Here is a 16,779-nt window from a genome sequence, read left to right as displayed (position 1 = left end):
GGTTTCAGAGTTTTTAGGGGTTTTTGAATGTTTTATGCAGTTCTTCAATTTCATTGTTCTGTATGGGACAATGACAATAAAGATATCGTATTGTATATCGTGAAGTGACCACCCTGCTCTTCCTATTGGCAGGACCAGCTGTGGTCCTTGCTAGAAATGTAAAATTTATGGTGATTGATTTGCATAGTTAGTAAGCCACAGAGCAGTCTTTCCAACTGGGTTTACTGGTGCGTTGCGCCAGGGCGCCGGCCTCTCAGGGGTGCCCCAGCGAGTGGTGTGGCTGCGCGGCTTTGCCGGCGGCCTCCCCTTTCCCTGCTGCACACCCGCCAGCTCCCTCAACCATATGGCTGGCGGGCATGCAACTTGCCTCCCAAGCCCCCGCGGGAGGAGAGCGATCCCTGCAGAGGCTTGGGAAAAGGTCGACAGCTCTGGGAAACAGGGGGTGGGGCACTGGAGGGATCTTTGTGTCAGGGAACTGCCATCGGAGCCAGAGGGAGAGGGAGGGCTCCAGATGGATTCCGGAGAGCGTCCCGGGAGGGAGAGAAGCAGCACATCTTCTGGGGAAGGAAATCAGCGCAGCACCAGTGGAGGAGGGGGGCAGATGGGGGAATCGGCGAGGTGGCTCCAAGACTCCTTGCCGGGGACCAGCGGGGAGAGCAAGGGTCCTCCGATGCCCACACCCTCCCTGCACAGAAGGCTTCCGCGCAGGGAGAGTAGGCGGCGACTAGACGTCAAAGAACTTTTATGCTGGAAGAAGTTCAAGAAACGCCCACTGACGGATTCTGCCAGCGCTTGAGACAGCCACGGGCGAGTGGCTGTCCAGACAGAAAGGGTTCACTCAGGCAACCCACCCAGGTGTGGCGCCGATTTACGCACGAGCAACCCCTAGAACCATTACACTTTGCACCATGGCGCTGGATATGCTTAGGACGGCCCCGGTAAGCAAATTGCATACTGCATTAATCAGTCCGCCCAAAAGTATGTAAATTATGATATAGTGACTTTAAGCTGGAATGGACCTAAATTTGCGTCTTGGAACTGACCCAGGAAGCACTGGTTCTGACATGCAGGCTACTTCTCCTGCAGGAATAACCGTGATGCTTGGATAAAATATATTATGGCCGAAATCTTTCAGTGTGCCACGTATCAATGGGTATTTTGCCTCTGCTTCAGAATGTTATTTAAATGCTTCTGGTTTAATTATCAAAATACACGAGAGGCAAAAGCTACTGACCTAGAATGTTGCCTTCCAGCTTCTGAGCTTGGTTGATCATGGAATGATGTAAAAATGACATGAAAGCCAAAGACATAATTGCTCATTGTGGATCTCTTGTTTTTCTCTCTCATGTTAACTCTAAAAGATGAAAAAGACAGTTGTTTATTTTTGGCATCGTTTCCCTTTAGCCAAAGAATGAAAGAAGAGGGGGGGGGGGGAATCTCACACAGTCTACATCCCCCCGCCCCGACCCCCCATTTGTGGAAGTAAATTTCAATTAAATTCCTAGGGATTTTTAAAATGTCCTTGTAGAACAAAATGTAAAAATGACTTCTGCCTGAGAGCTAATTCAGAGCTTTCAGAAAGTTAGCCCATTCTGTAAAATGTTCTGTAAGTGGGGAAGCCAATTAGCAAGACAGAAAGAGAGTTTATGTTAGCCCAGTTAACCTAAGATAAAGGCAAAAGCTGTAGGCATACTAGGCTAAATAAATTTACCTACTGGTAGAGTTTTAATTGTTAATTTATATTTAAAACAACAGCAACAGCCAACCCCCAAATGCCACCATATATTGCTTTTAGGAAAACAAAGCTGTAGCTTCCAAACACTGGATGTTTTGAAGGCAATCTTCCTGTCTTCTTTCTATTTAGCAAACGGTGGAGAAAAATCCTTTTTTAAAGTTTGGAAACAGCTGGTTTGCAAAGATTTGTGTACAGGCTTCCACCAGTATGGGAGAAGGAGAAGCCCTTTGGGCAAGGCTAGGAGTAGTCCGACAACCACAGCTGACATTCTCGGCTGATCCAGCTCTTTAGGGGAGCAGCTGCTAATCTCAGCTGCAAGTGCCGCCAGCTGCAGTTTGACAGGATGCTGTCCCTGGCCTCATTTCATGTGGCCTTGCCTTTGGTGTTTCTGTTCCTCGTTCACGCATCTGCATGGCCACGATGAGGCACAGAGTAGAGCGCGACAGAGGAGGAACTCTTACGATTAAGCAACTGACCATGCAAATATCTCTGATAAATCTATGGAGCGGGACCTGTTCTGCTGCAGGATTGTAGCCTACCATCTTTAGGGCAGCTATACCAGAAAGAAGCAACTCATCCTATTTAGTGCATTGTCCAGTGTTTATCTTGAGTACTTAAAACAACATTTTGCATGTAAATTTGTATCAAATACAACTATTTGATGTTACCATGTTAAACCACTAGGGTACCCTCCTGCAATGTTCCTCAACTTAGAATCAATATATGCTGTTGGAGTGCAGGTCCAATCCACAGCCAGCTTGGCCAATGGCTGGGTATGATGGAAGTTGTGGTCTGTGGCCCAAGTTTGAAGAATACTCCCCTACTGGACTACTGGACAATTTCTGATAGACTGACAGGGACAAGGCAGAAGCAATCAGACCAAGCATGTTGGAGTCAACTCTTCATTAGCAAAAACAAGTTCTTCACAGGCACCCAGAGCAGCTAGCTCTGCCTCTGAAGCTGCCCATCTTACCTTGTTTCAAGGAAGACGAGTAACATGTCTTACAAAGTCTGAATGGACAGTTTGACGTCTTGCTGTACATCCTTTGTAAAGAGTGTATTAAAAAGGCACTGCTTATCCCTCTACTTCTGGGATCAAGAAAATGAGCTCACGTTGACATAAAGGCATAAAGACGCCATTTCAGAGCTTGCCACGTGAGACCTGCCATTGCATAGTAAAGAAGTTGCTAGTAGCTTCCGGCCTTGTGGAAGAGTCCAGTGTTATCAGCTAATTCCTTCACTAGATTTGTTATTTTAGGCAGCTGTTCAGAGCAAAAATGGTGGATTCAATTTTGTATTCAAAAGCAGCAGATAAATGCTTCCCCAGCAAGATGCCTCCAGGCAACCACAAACAGGTAAGAAAGGTGAAGTTGTGCTTGTGTTGTCTACTCTCAGCATCTGTTATTCTAGTTTACTGTCTCTGTACACGGACGCTCTGTTTTTCTTGTCTTAACAGCCACTGATAGATCTTTCCTCCATGAATTTGACTGATCCTGTATAAGCTAGTGGCCATCATCACATCTTTTGGAACTGAACCCCATAAATTGATGTTTCCATTCATAGGAATAAGCTCTAAGCCAGTGAGATTCAGTGCTCAATATTTGTCCAAATGCCTTGCCTTCCTATTACTCAGTGTGTGTGTGTGTGTGTGTGTGTGTGCATGAGCAAAGCCAAAATGTTCTGCCAGCTAGTTAAGAATCGGAGTTTGACTAGGCTCTGAATTCCCCTGACGCACACCTTTGCCTGCCAAACAGCTTCATCGTGTCGGCAATCGTTCTGTTGCAGCAGAAGGCAAGGCTCTGCTTTTTGTTAAGACGGGAGGAAACAGAATTTCTCACCCAGTAAAAGGAGCACAAGTTAAGCCTTTGCTACTTTCTGGTTGATCATCAGTGATCCTGAAAACCACCTGTTTAAAAGTGCCACTTTCGGCATTGCAAAACAGCAACTCTCCCAACAGAAGTGAAGGTGTTCAAAGAAGCCCTGTGAAACTAGATAGAGATAGATTAGATAGATAGATAGATAGATAGATGATAGATAGATAGATAGATAGATAGATAGATAGATAGATAGATGATAGATATAGATGATAGATAGATAGATAGATAGATGATAGATAGATAGATAGATAGATGATAGATGATAGATGATAGATAGATAGATAGATAGATAGATAGATAGATAGATATAGATAGGCCTAATGTAGTATGAGGATAGTTAGATTTTTTTCAGGGGCAACTGCACACTTTGCCTTTGTGCACAAAGATTTATTGCCTGTGTGAGCTATCTTGACTTATCTCCCCTGACTGAGACCTATAGCATAATTATGGAAGCCAAAAGAGTTAGTGAGAAGTTGCCTATTTTCTAAATGTCATGTTCCAGGTTTTTGTACACTCTTTGCTGATACGCCTGGAATCTTGAGGCTGCATGGTTGCATCCTATATTGTGTAAAGCCCAATTGTGTAAAGCAATGGAGGACATTAAGAAAACGGTGGTGTAATTAATCTTATAATTTAAGCAGGATTCACGAATCACAGATCTAGAGATTTGTTTTAATATTGCTTGCGCAAATCCAGAAAAACCACTGAGTTGCAAGACGGGAAGAGAAAAGGAGTTGTGTACAGCCATCCTTTTATCGGAACTAATTCTCAGGGCCAGCCCAAATCTAGAAAAAAGGCTGGGTTTTTTTAAAAGCAGGGTCCCTGAGCTAGAAAGTAGTCCTCTGTTGACCATTCTGGCCACTCTGAGTCTTCATACACTCAGGCGGCTGGTCACAAGAATCAACATTATACACTCCATTCAGTTCTCTCTCCCCTCCACCTTTTTGTGAATAATGAGGTGTCAGTACTTGATAAAAGTGCTGTGAGTGTCAGAGCAGAATGATTACCTTGATTACCTTGGACGGGGGGGGGGGAGGTGACAGTATCTTGTACCATTGAAATAAATAAGAAATTGTCTAGTAGCACCTTAGAGACCAACTAAGTTTGTTCTGGGTACAGTGGTACCTTGGGTTACAGAGGCTTCAGGTTACAGATGCTTCAGGTTACAGACTCCGCTAACCCAGAAATAGTACCTCAGGTTAAGAACTTTGCTTCAGAATGAGAACAGAAATCATGTGCCAGTGGTGCAGCGGCAGCGGGAGGCCCCATTAGCTAAAGTGATACCTCAGGTTAAGTAAGAGCAGTTTCAGGTTAAGAACGGACCTCCGGAACGAATTAAGTTTGTAACCAGAGGTACCACTGTATAAGCTTTCGTGTGCATGCACACTTATTTCAACTGCTTCAGACCAACACGTCTATCTACCTGAGTCTTGTACCATTGAGTACCACCACACATAAGAAGTACTGCTCCTTTTATTATTTTTATGTCCGAAGGCAGCTCTGAGCACTGGGCCTGTACAGTTCACAACAGCTCCCTCTGCTAAGGCCTCATCTCAGGCTACCAAGTTTCTGATTCAAGCTGTGGAATCCCTAACTCAAATCCCCAGGGACATGCCAGTCCTTAAACCAGGTTATGGCTACTGTATAAGGCATTACTCCTGATCTTCAGAAGACACCAAGAAATGCTTACTCATGTGGTGAAGGGTAACTAGCTCTTATGACAATGTGAGAGCTGCCAGGGATCTAGCCTGGGTATCCAATCCAGCCAGTTCTTACCAAAACAGAAAATGCAAAGAAAGCAGTTCCATCAAACTAGGAGGTCTCTTTGCACCAATGGGCCAAAGAGAGAAGGTGGTGCTCCCTGACTTCTGTAAGGGCTTTCAGGTAAGGTTTGCTTGTCAGCCTGAGCAACAAAGGGATTTTGCTCTGGAGGCTCTATGGTGGACTCACCTTCACCTCCACAGGAGCCATTGCCAAGTCCAGCATGTGTCATGTGACCCTGCTCACTGTGTAGTTTGAGGCATTTGAGATTATTTTTAAAAGCAAATTCCACAGGAGCAAGGATCTTGCTACGGTTCCTTATTTCATCACAAACGCATCAATTAGCACAGATTGTACTTGATAATTAAAATGATTTACACGTCAGATGGTGTCATTGACATTTGGGGCAACCACCTGTGCCATCTCATTGTAGTCAGAAATTAATACCAGTGGTGGCTTCCCCCCACCCCCATTTACTGCCACAAGATGGAGATTCATGATTCAAACACATTTTCTTAGATCTTGAGGTTTCAGACTTTTCCCTCTTTGGAGTGGCATATTACTTCAAGGTCACCCCCCCCCCACCCCCCAATTGACAAAGCTCTCTGTCAGTTTAGGCATTTCGTTCCTGGAGTGTTTCCAGTTTGGAAGGAAAAAGGTAATACTGATACGAATATTTCTTTCTAGGCGATATCAGCCTGGAAAACAACAACAACAATTCTGAATGCTGGCATCTGAGGAGACGAAGACTGGCTCCATCTCAGTTTTCCCCTCCCTCAGTCATGGACTCCTACAGAAAAATGTTCAAGCTTTATTATAAAAAAGAAATAGGGGGAAATGAATGGCTGCAGGCTTGTAATTTTGACAGGACTGTTATTGTCAGTGGAAGGTTCTCTCTCTCTCTCTCTCTCTCTCTCTCTCTCTCATGTGTGTGTTTCCTGCATTTAAACTCCAGGGTACATTTGCTTGCTGGGGGGAGGGTCAAAAATGTCTCCCAAGCCCAGTAAACAGCACAATCCTAACCCTGTTGACTCAAATTAAGTCCCATTGAGTTCAAGGGGGTTTATTCCCAGGTTAAGTGGGCATAGGCTTTCGGCCTTTCAGTGCAATCCAAATCCAAGATCTGCTTGGATGAATGGAGAATAGAATAAGCAGTTCTCTGGATGAGCCTGGACTGAGCTGGCTGAAGTCCTTTATCCAAGCTCAGCCAGAGATATGCTGCGGTAACTCTTCCATCCTGGCCCAGCCAGGGCTCATCTCCACAAGCCCTAAAAAGCAGCATTCTGGGGGGTGGGGTGTATGTGACAAGGGTTTGGCAGAGGTGGGGCAGGATAATAATATATAATAATTATAATTTATTATTTATACCCCGCCCATCTGGCTGAGTTTCCCCAGCCACTCTGGGCAGCTCCCAATCAAGAGTTAAAAACAATACAGCACTAAATATTAAAAACTTCCCTAAACAGGGCTGACTTCAGATGTCTTTTAAAAATAGGATAGCTGCTTATTTCCTTGACATCTGATGGTAGGATGTTCCACAGGGCTGGCGCCACTACTGAGAAGGCCCTCTCTCTGGTTCCCTGTAACCTCATTTCTCACAATAAGGTAACCGCCAGAAGGCCCTCAGCGCTGGATCTCAGCGTCCGGATAAGGAGGGATAGACCCCTATTCCAAATCCCTTTCAGTCATATGAGCTAGCAGAACTTACATTGACCCAAAGGATGGTGCAAATCAAACTCGACGTTTTCTTTCTGCCAGGCTTGGGCCAGTTCAGCTAGCAGTACCCTCACTCCTGAATGAAGTTTATAAAAGGGGGCAATTTACACAGTGCTACAGAGCCAGTTCTGCCATTAGGCAAGCTGAAGCAGTTGCCTCAGCAGGCAAAAGCCCCCAAGACGACAGCCCTGTGGGCATCTCACCTGCCTGCCACTTCTGCTGCTGGCCCAAAGTGGCACCACTATAAGTGCCTATTTTGGCCAGAATTGCATCCAAAATCATACGAGATTTGATTTGGGCAAGATCTCACCTGAAATTGGCACCGATGGCAGTAGCACTTCTCCACTAGCTGTGGAGGTGGCAGGGTGGGCAAAGAAATGACAATGGCAGTAGCAGGTATGGTGGAGGTGACAGGGCTAGGCTAACTATGGTATTTTATTTTGCTGAAGCTGTTAAGTGACCTTCCAGTCCAAATTCTGGTTGGGGACAGATTCATCTCTACACCCTTACCTTATTCTAATTTGCTTTGTGACAAGGAGATATATAGAAGCGACTGCTGATGAGCTAGGTCTGGTAAGCAGAGTATTAGCATTGTGGATTCACTTCTAGACAACAAGAAGAATCTTTGTTCAAAGCTACTGAAGCCAGTTTGTACCTTACCTGTGATAGAACTTCAACCATTTGTGGATTCCTCACTCCACAATCCGCCACAACTTCCAGAGAGTATTGCTACCCTGAAACCTTTTTCAACCCTCATCCACCTGGGAAAGTGCATATATTGAGTTGTTTCCAGTCTATCCCCGGTAGGAAAACGTAAACACCAGCTGTTACAAACTTCAATGCAGGAAGGATTTTAGTATAATTTATCAGATGTAAATGTTTAAGAATGGTTTGGACTTGCTGGAACACAGCAAAGGGGAATATGTAGAAAGCTTCCTATTTTTACTTACTTTTTGCCAGTTCTGTGGGAATACTTCTGCACCTGGCTGAAGAAGGCTATTCACCTCAGTGGGGGTGTTAAATGTGACAATTTTTTATTCTGAGAATCATAGAATCATAGAGTTGGAAGAGACCACAAGGGCCATCGAGTCCAACCCCCTGCCAAGCAGGAAACACCATCAGAGCACTCCTGACATATGGTTGTCGAGCCTCTGCTTAAAGACCTCCAAAGAAGGAGACTCCACCACACTCCTTGGCAGCAAATTCCACTGTCGAACAGCTCTTACTGTCAGGAAGTTCTTCCTAATGTTTAGGTGGAATCTTCTTTCTTGTAGTTTGGATCCATTGCTCCGTGTCCGCTTATCTGGAGCAGCAGAAAACAACCTTTCTCCCTCCTCTATGTGACATCCTTTTATATATTTGAAGATGGCTATCATATCACCCCTTAACCTCCTCTTCTCCAGGCTAAACATGCCCAGCTCCCTTAGACGTTCCAAGAAATCTTTTACACACCATGTTGACCAAAATTTCAGAGTAGAGAGAAATGAGTGAATTGTGTGTCAAGGCCCCTAAGCCACCTGCAGGAGAATAAAGACACAAGAACACCAAATTTCGCCTGGCAAACGGACATGGCCGCGGTCTTCCCTAGCGGGATGTAGGACTCCATCCTGCCCCAGTGCTGAGGGGAGTGGCTAGGCAGCCGGGCCACAACCTGGCCCCACCAGGAAGTGGACCCGATTTTTTTGAAGGCCATTTCCGGACTGTTGTCATTTTGAAAGTGGGATTCAACTGCCTCCGGGAAAATTTCAGGTGGTGCATTAAAGTGGGTTTGGTTCTCTTGTACAACAAAGCTGCTCTTCTCAAACCCCAACTGGATTTTTGTGGTAAGGAAAATTATGGAATGTGTAGCATACCAATTGCTAGATGTGACTTTATATAACCTCTGCACAAACAAATTGAAATGAACGCTCAGTAAGCAGTAGTTGTTGTACAACCTCCTCATAAACCTTGCAGATTGAGGTTGATTCCACAAAACCCTGCACCATATTTCAAATATATTGAACTCCACAGTACGTCTCTAGGAACACACATTCTAATACAGACAGATGCCGGATAAACGCTCAGTAAACAGGTCATCTGGAAGCGACCTAATTCCTTGAACTTTTTGCCTCTATTATGCCACTAGTAAAGGGCGGGGTGTGTCCAGAAATACTTGTACAATGTGTAACAATTGTAAACTGAACAATAGTAAGTGTACGATTAAAGACTTTGGTTCTGTATTTACTAATACTGCAAGAGGTGCTAGCTTGTTTCTGTGTCTTGAGACATACTCTGTCTCTACATTTTTCCAAATCCTGTAACAATAGTTGTGGTTTGGGTTTCTCTCTCTCTCTGTCTCTCTTTTACTCTTTTCTATGAACATGCTACTTTGAAAAGACATAAGAAAATACCAATGCAAATTCATTTACCATATTGCACCAAAATCTGGTACAAATTATTTTTGAAATAGCTTCATGATTGAAAAATGTTTATCATCAATTATCCTTATTTATTTAAACACACACACACACTCCCAAACCATTAATCCTGTATCCAGAATTATGTGCACAAAGCGTACAGTTAATGAGTTCAATTTAAAAAATAATACATCAAGAATACTTTGCTGTACTCTGTCTAGAAAGTGTGACCTCAATGTTGAAATATCTGTGACGTATCTATGTGGCATGATATTTCTCCTTATAAATTCCTGCATCTCACTAAAATGGTCTATAAAATAAAGGCAGGGGTGAAATCCCGAGGCAAGGAGAAGGTAGACCCTTGGTAACATACGATGCACTGAGGATGGGTGAATTTGTCAATTTCCGTTTTTAACAGTTTTCTACATTTCCATCATATACATTTTTGCAAAGCAAATTCCCCTAATTAAAAGCACTCTTGTATATTATTTTCACTGCTACATTCATTTTGTTTTCTTCAGGTTCAGTGTAATTTATTTACAGTGGCTGTAAGTGGCAAATAACAAGGATGAAACAGCGATACAAGCTGGAGATTTGATGCTGGAATGGTTGCAATTTATATATGAAAGAACACCCACACCCCACACTCTCCATCCTCAAATATTACTAGAATATGGGAGCAGCCAATGAAGTTGATTGGCAACAGGTTGTTCGGGACTGAGTGTGAACTAAAGACCTACACTGACTCCCAGTACGTTTCCAAGCACAATTCAAAGTGTTGGTGCTGACCTCCCTAAATGGCCTCGATCCAGTATACCTGAAGCCTCCATCCCCATCGTTCTGCCTGGACACTGAGGTCCAGCGCCGAGGGCCTTCTGGCAGTTCCCTCACTGCGAGAAGCCAAGTTACAGAGAACCAGGCAGAGGGGAAGCCAAGTTACAGGGAACCAGGCAGAGGGCCTTTTTGGTAGTGGTGCCCACCCTGTGGAACGTCCTCCCACCAGATGTTAAAGAGAAAAACAACTACCAGACTTTTAGAAGACATCTGAAGGCAGCCCTGTTTAGGGAAGCTTTTAATGTTTAATAGACTGTTGTATTTTAATATTCTGTTGGAAGCCGCACAGAGTGGCTGGGGAAACCCAGCCAGATGGGCGGGGTATAAATAATAAATCATCATCATCATCATCATTGTTATTAATGCTTCTTCACAAAGTGAACTTAGTAACTTATGGAATCCAAAGTTGTGGTGATATCTGAGCTGACTTCAAAAAAAGGATTGTGCAAATCCACAGTGGAAGATATATTTATCAATGGCTAACTCATTATAGCTAAATGCCACCTGCATATTCAGAAGCCATTGTCTTATGGAAGTGATTCTGAGAATTGTTTTCATATATGCATGATATTGATTGAAGGAAGAGGTATAACCCCCAGAAGTTCTGGGATTTATAGTTATTGTGTATGACAGCAGATTGTTCCTTCCTTGCTTACGTAGGCCATAGGGCAACTGGTAGTTGCAGCAGACTTCTCTTTGAGAGGGAAGGCGTGAGCAAGCTGCCAGCAACCAGATCTTCCTTTCGTTGGGAAGAGTTTGCATGTACGCATGTACAACTTATCAACAGACATTGGTCTTCTGGCCAGTGTGCCTGTGGCCAGCTTGCCTTTTCTCTTGCTTCTTTAATAATGCATATTTATTAAAACTTTTCAAACACTGTGAGAAATGCAGCACAACTCCAAAATGAATGACTTGAAATAGCGATAATTTTAAATACTTAGACAACCAAATATTATAAAAGAACAGGCAACTAATATAACACTTTTCATCCTAAAAGAAATTCGTTTTCATCTGGAGCTGTCGTTCTGATGCATTAACCAATTACTGCTAAATATCAATGATGCATTCATTAAAAATTCCACTTAAACAGCAGGATATTTGTCTTCTCAATACCTGACATTCTTCGTTCCGATAAGTATCAAAAATATTTGAAAAGAATGTAATATATAATGAAAATAATTCACAACACTTGAAAATGCAACAGAGTTAAGCAATTTATAATAACAGGCTCCGAAATCAAGTTGTTACAATTATTTGAACAGCACCTTCTGCAATAGATCGCTCTTTCCATCTGGAAAATATTACCTGAGTTCTTTTTAAATAAAAATACCTAGTGATGCTTTTTTTATGAGGAGCTTGTGGCTTACAATACTTTTGAAAAGGGGAGTGTTGGTGTCAATTGTATAGAAACCTTACTGTCAGGAAACCGTACCCTTAAAACAAATTATGTACAAAGAAAAATATTCATCTGATGTAAAAATAAAACAACCAGACACAAACTCCTGAAGCGTAACATATGCAAATTAAAACACAAAATCACAAGAATACTCTTGTTCTAGGACAAAATTAAAATGAGCTGTTGTCACAGTAGCGCACGTGGATTGTGTTTCACCTCTAAGGTAGTTTAGGGATATGAGACAACCTCCTGGAAGAAAACAAAGACTCCTTCCTTCCTTCTGTTTTGATGTAACCTGTGCATGAATGTGTATCTAGGAGAGGACCAAAGCTTCATGGTAAAGCATAGATTTGAATGTAAAAGGGCTGAAGTTGAATCCCTGGCATTTTCAGGCAGGACCAGGAGACAAACTATACTGAGCTACACATAGATGTACTAGTGTCTGCTTTGTTATAAAGCAGCTTCTTATGTTTCTGCTTTTTCTCAGGGGCTTCGGCAAGACCTCCATAGGAGGGGTTAGCTCCTCCCTAATCCCTCCCATCATGTGTCCTGATTGGTCATTGTGGTCCTACGTTAGGTCCAATCAGCACAATAAAGGAAGTTGTGTTCATTTGTTCACTGAATTTTCATTTGCCAGCACAGATCTTAAAACATGGTACGTTCCCATGGGGTCCTGTTCTTCCTTCTTTTGTTTGACCTTCTTTTTCCTAGGTAAGGGCAGTAATGAGTTTTGCTGTGAGTGTTACTAGCCTTAATTGCATTGAAGGTCCTTTAGGACAGTGAATCGGTGTTGTTGTTGTTTTAAAGAATATTCATGGTAAAACAAGGTCAAGAACCTCCAATCCAGGTAATAGACGGTAGATAAAAAGCAAAGACTTTTATTTGACATAATCATGGAATTCAATGAAGTGACATCCTCGGAGGTCTTCCTGGCCCCACGCCACACAGACAAGCGAGCCATTTGAAATTATTTGAGCCTCTTGATTTAAGAAGCGTAGGTTTTCAGCCAAAGGGATCCACCTTGGGGGCTGCTTTCAAAGCCAGTATTCCTCTTGTTAAAAAGTGGGGCCACAGTTGCATTCATTGTTCAGTGAGCTTGTCCACATAGTTAAACCCACCGACAGCAATGAATGTTAATTGTGACCTTTTGTGTTTGTGAAACCCTGCAAGGGAAGATGGGCTCCCTCATCTCTTCCCCTCCCCCCCACCGAGAAACCCAAATCTTGTGCGCTGGTTTTGTGGCTGTCTTCAGCGAAAGGTCTGCACGCATGAAGCAATGAGGAGGATGGTTAGCTGGAGGGTACAATCAACGGTCGATGGTTTTCACTTTAATCCCAAACTCACCGACAGCGTTGAATGTTCACTGAAGCAACCACTAGAAGCAGAGCTCCACAGACTTCACGGTATCCACCCGCAAATGTCTGAAAGTAGGGGAGGAAGGGAGAGAAATTTTAAGAAAAGACAATGATTCCAGTTCCATAGAAAACTCAGTTTTAATTTGGCGGTCCCGCAACACTTGACCATTGGCCCATCCCATTAAATTGTTCTGTCAAATAATTCTCAGCAAATAATTCCTGTGAGCCATTTAATGTAATTTCAGGGACTGCGGGTACAGGAATAGTGGGCGATACAGCCCTCAAATCCTGGGAGAAAGGTTAACATCAGATCAAAACGTCCTCCTGGTTTATCTTTTCTTCAAAACAAAACAAAGCTGGGAAGGAAATTGTGCAGAATAGTAAAAGGCTTTAGTCCATTGTTCAGATCCAAAAATGCCTAGCATTTATATAGCACTTTGCTGTTCTAAGAGCGTAGCATACATGATCTAATAGACCCTTACAACAGCAGTATAAGGCAGGTCATTATTATTTTTCCCAAGTTAGAGAACTGAGCTTGCCTCAGGCTACTGAATGAGGTCAGGACAGAGACAGAGATTTGGAGTGAGGACATCCCTGTCCACAACTCAGTCTCTCAGCTTCCGAGTTCCCAGCTGTGTTATCTCTCCCCCCCCCCTTCCCCAGACTCCTATCCTGGTGTTTCAGGCAATTTATTGCATCGTTTGCGCCCCCAAACTTAACAATAAATCTTTAAATATCCCGTATAAAATAGACAGCACAATTTCAATGTTAAACATTAAATATATATCAATATTAATTTGAGACACACATGGCCCCAACTACCTCAGTTCAGACTTGTCCCTGGTCACAAAAAAGCCCCAACCATAATAGAAAGCATCTTATAACATCTTTCAGTAAATCTCCAGGCTTGGTCTGAGGTGAGTTTCTAAGTGAAGGAATTCCATAACTGTGGGAAACATAATTGAATACTTTCTACCTTCTTGTCCCTGCCTTCATACGTCCCTGTTTCCTCCATTGTGTTGATATTTGGATTGCAAGCGCATTAAGGGTGTAAACCTGTCCTCTCATGTTGTTGTTGTTGTTGTTAAGAACTATTTATATGAGGGGACTGTCTTACTAATCATACTTGGTTGTTGTATGCAAGGATAGGGTGATGAAGATTAGCTTCTCAAGTAGTTTTCGATCACAATGGGCCACGGGAGAAGAGGAGCAGCCCAATCCCACACCTGGTTATTTATGAGTAAGTCCTGTTGAGTTTATTGGGACTTACTCCCAAGCAAGCATGCCTAGGTTTTGACCAAAGTTTCCTACAAATGTTAGGAAGTTTAAGCAAGAGCTGTTTTTAATGCATCAGGGCATTATTTCCATTTTAGACTTTCTGAGTTAGTTCGCATTTATTTTTAATTTATAAAGTGATTTATGTGCTGTCCTTTGGGGCACAGCCCACCCAAGCCTACAACTTTATAAAAATAATGCAGTATAAAAACTAACAATGGCAGGGGTATTAACAGTTTTCTGAAAAACAAAGGCCAGTTAAAACAAATAACCACCTCCAGTATAAGCTGAAGCCCAAATAGCTTCAACAATAACATTCTTAATAAAAGAATGCATGCTACTACACACAAAAAAGTGATTCAAGCAGCAAGGGAACTGCTCCTAGTATGTCCTTCCCAGACTGCTACATTGGATTATTGCTTTTAATTCTATTTCTAAGCCAAAACTTTAGTAGACATCTCGGCCTCACTAGAAGAATAAAACAAATGTAGACTGCTCAGCACAGACCAGGTTCAAATACTCAGCCATTAAGTCACTGGTGCCAGTGTTTCTCACCCTAACCTACATCACACGATTGTTATGAGAATCAAATGGGTTAGGGGTCTACTGTAAATTAACCACAAGTGTCTTGTGAACAGTTCAGTCATCTGACTCCACTCATTGAGCTGGGGTGGTATGGTTGACGTGGGAAACACTGCTGAAAATTGCCTTCTCGTTGAAACCATCTCCAGCCCTGCTGCAAAGTGTAGGATTGTTACCAGAGATAATTCTTTGCTGTTCTGAGTAGATTAAGACATACCTTTCCTAGTCAAAATAAAATAAAACCGTGCTGGTAGCTTTTCCTCTTTCTGGTTGCTTGAGACTTCTGAGTAGTTTCAGCTCAGCCAGACTTATTCAGTATTCACATCACTGCAAGTCCTTTGTGCCTTATAGCCTTTTGAATGCATCTGCATGTGTTCACCATTGTCCCAATAAAGAGAGCAGACTTCATAGTTTGGGACCAGTCATGTTTAACGTCTTCCAATTATTCCCTTCCTTTCTGTATTTATTTTTCAGTTGCTGTCTTCTTCCTGTGACTCTATTCCTCCCCACCACCTAATTCTGTATCTTACTTCCTTGGTATCAAACAGGCAAATGTGTCCCTTAGTTATGTCGGTTCCATTTCATTCAGTCTTCAAACAATAGAGCTGGCTGCTTCACATTTCCATTTTGCCTCCCCAATAAAGTACTGGAAAGCTCAGTACCACCATTCATTCTCCTGTTATTTCTCACCTTGAGTGCAATTCGAAAATCCCTATTCTCTCCTAAACTTTCAGGTCTGTGGTCTGCCTTTCACATTACACACAGGGTAACAATGACTTCTCCCCCTGCCTCTTCCATCATCTGGTTTCCATCTTCTTCTTTTTAAAGAAACCCTGTGGATTGGCCATGTGTGCCTTTGCTGCTCTGCACTACAAATGCCAGATTTATTTTATGTTCATTTCATATCTCCGGGCTTCTGAGAACATTCAGATTGGCTGAAACTCTTTTTTTTTTTGTTCTTTATTTAAGGTTAGTAGGTCATAAATAAACCAAAACACTTTTCCTTGCTCTGAGCAATATGGTCATAAGCGTACATGAAATATCACTTCTAAAAAAGAAGGAACCTAACATGACTTGACAGGAGTACACGAGGAAGTAGTTCATTGTGTTGCTTTAAAGGCCATGGGGATTTCGGCTGTGGAAGTTGTCTGTCTTAGGAATAGATTAGATATCTTGTCTGATGACCTGTACTTAATTTAAGTGGCTGCTTTTGCCAGCTCTTCCAGAGGGCGAATATGTGAAATAGAGCATCTCATCTTCCGTCTTCAATCCTTTGCATCGTCTTTGATGGCTTGACCTAAATTGAAAATATGGGTGCTGTGTTGCAGAGAACATTTGCTTTACTGCTACGCCAAGCGACATCTTTTAAATGGTTAATTAAAATGAAACAATGTTGTTCATTCATTCATCTATCTATCTGGAGGCCAAGAAGAACTTAAGGCCATTAATTTACTCAAATATATGTTTTGTGTTTACTTTAATAAGCAGATCCCATGCATATTATATATAATGAAAACCTTTCTCCAACGAATTGGGGTGGGGTGCTGTCAACCTTGGGTGTACTTTTCACTGTAGAACTGACACAAAAGTAGACCTATAACATAATCCTTTATATGCTACTGGCACTCTCACAGTAGTAAACATTATGCTTCCCGATTTCAGTCATTTCCCCCCTCCCAAGTAGATAAAAAGCACCTGAGACATAATAAGTCCATCAATCAAATCCTGGGTTTGGGGTCTTTCTTTTGTCCCAAGTGGTATGATATGTTGGGGTAAAAAAAATCCAACTGGCATAAAATATATCCAGAAAATCCCAATTGATTCTTGTGTTTTGGGTTCCCTTTTTTTGCCC

General features: G+C 42.6%; 1 long non-coding RNA gene across 1 annotated transcript in view; it reads right to left on the bottom strand.

Annotated features, from left to right (window-relative positions):
* Positions 1-11,515: 11,515 nt before the first annotated feature.
* The window catches only part of LOC310679776, a 97,335-nt gene continuing 92,071 nt past the window's right edge, over positions 11,516-16,779 (bottom strand). The window contains exon 4 of the long non-coding RNA XR_014512524.1: positions 11,516-13,136. This is a non-coding gene — a long non-coding RNA (uncharacterized lncRNA). The remainder of the gene's footprint in view (positions 13,137-16,779) is intronic.

This window comes from Podarcis tiliguerta, assembly GCF_965153285.1.
Source record: "Podarcis tiliguerta genome assembly, chromosome: 6".
NCBI classification, from domain to species: Eukaryota; Metazoa; Chordata; class Lepidosauria; order Squamata; family Lacertidae; genus Podarcis; species Podarcis tiliguerta.
This window is presented reverse-complemented; position numbering and strand designations above follow the sequence as displayed.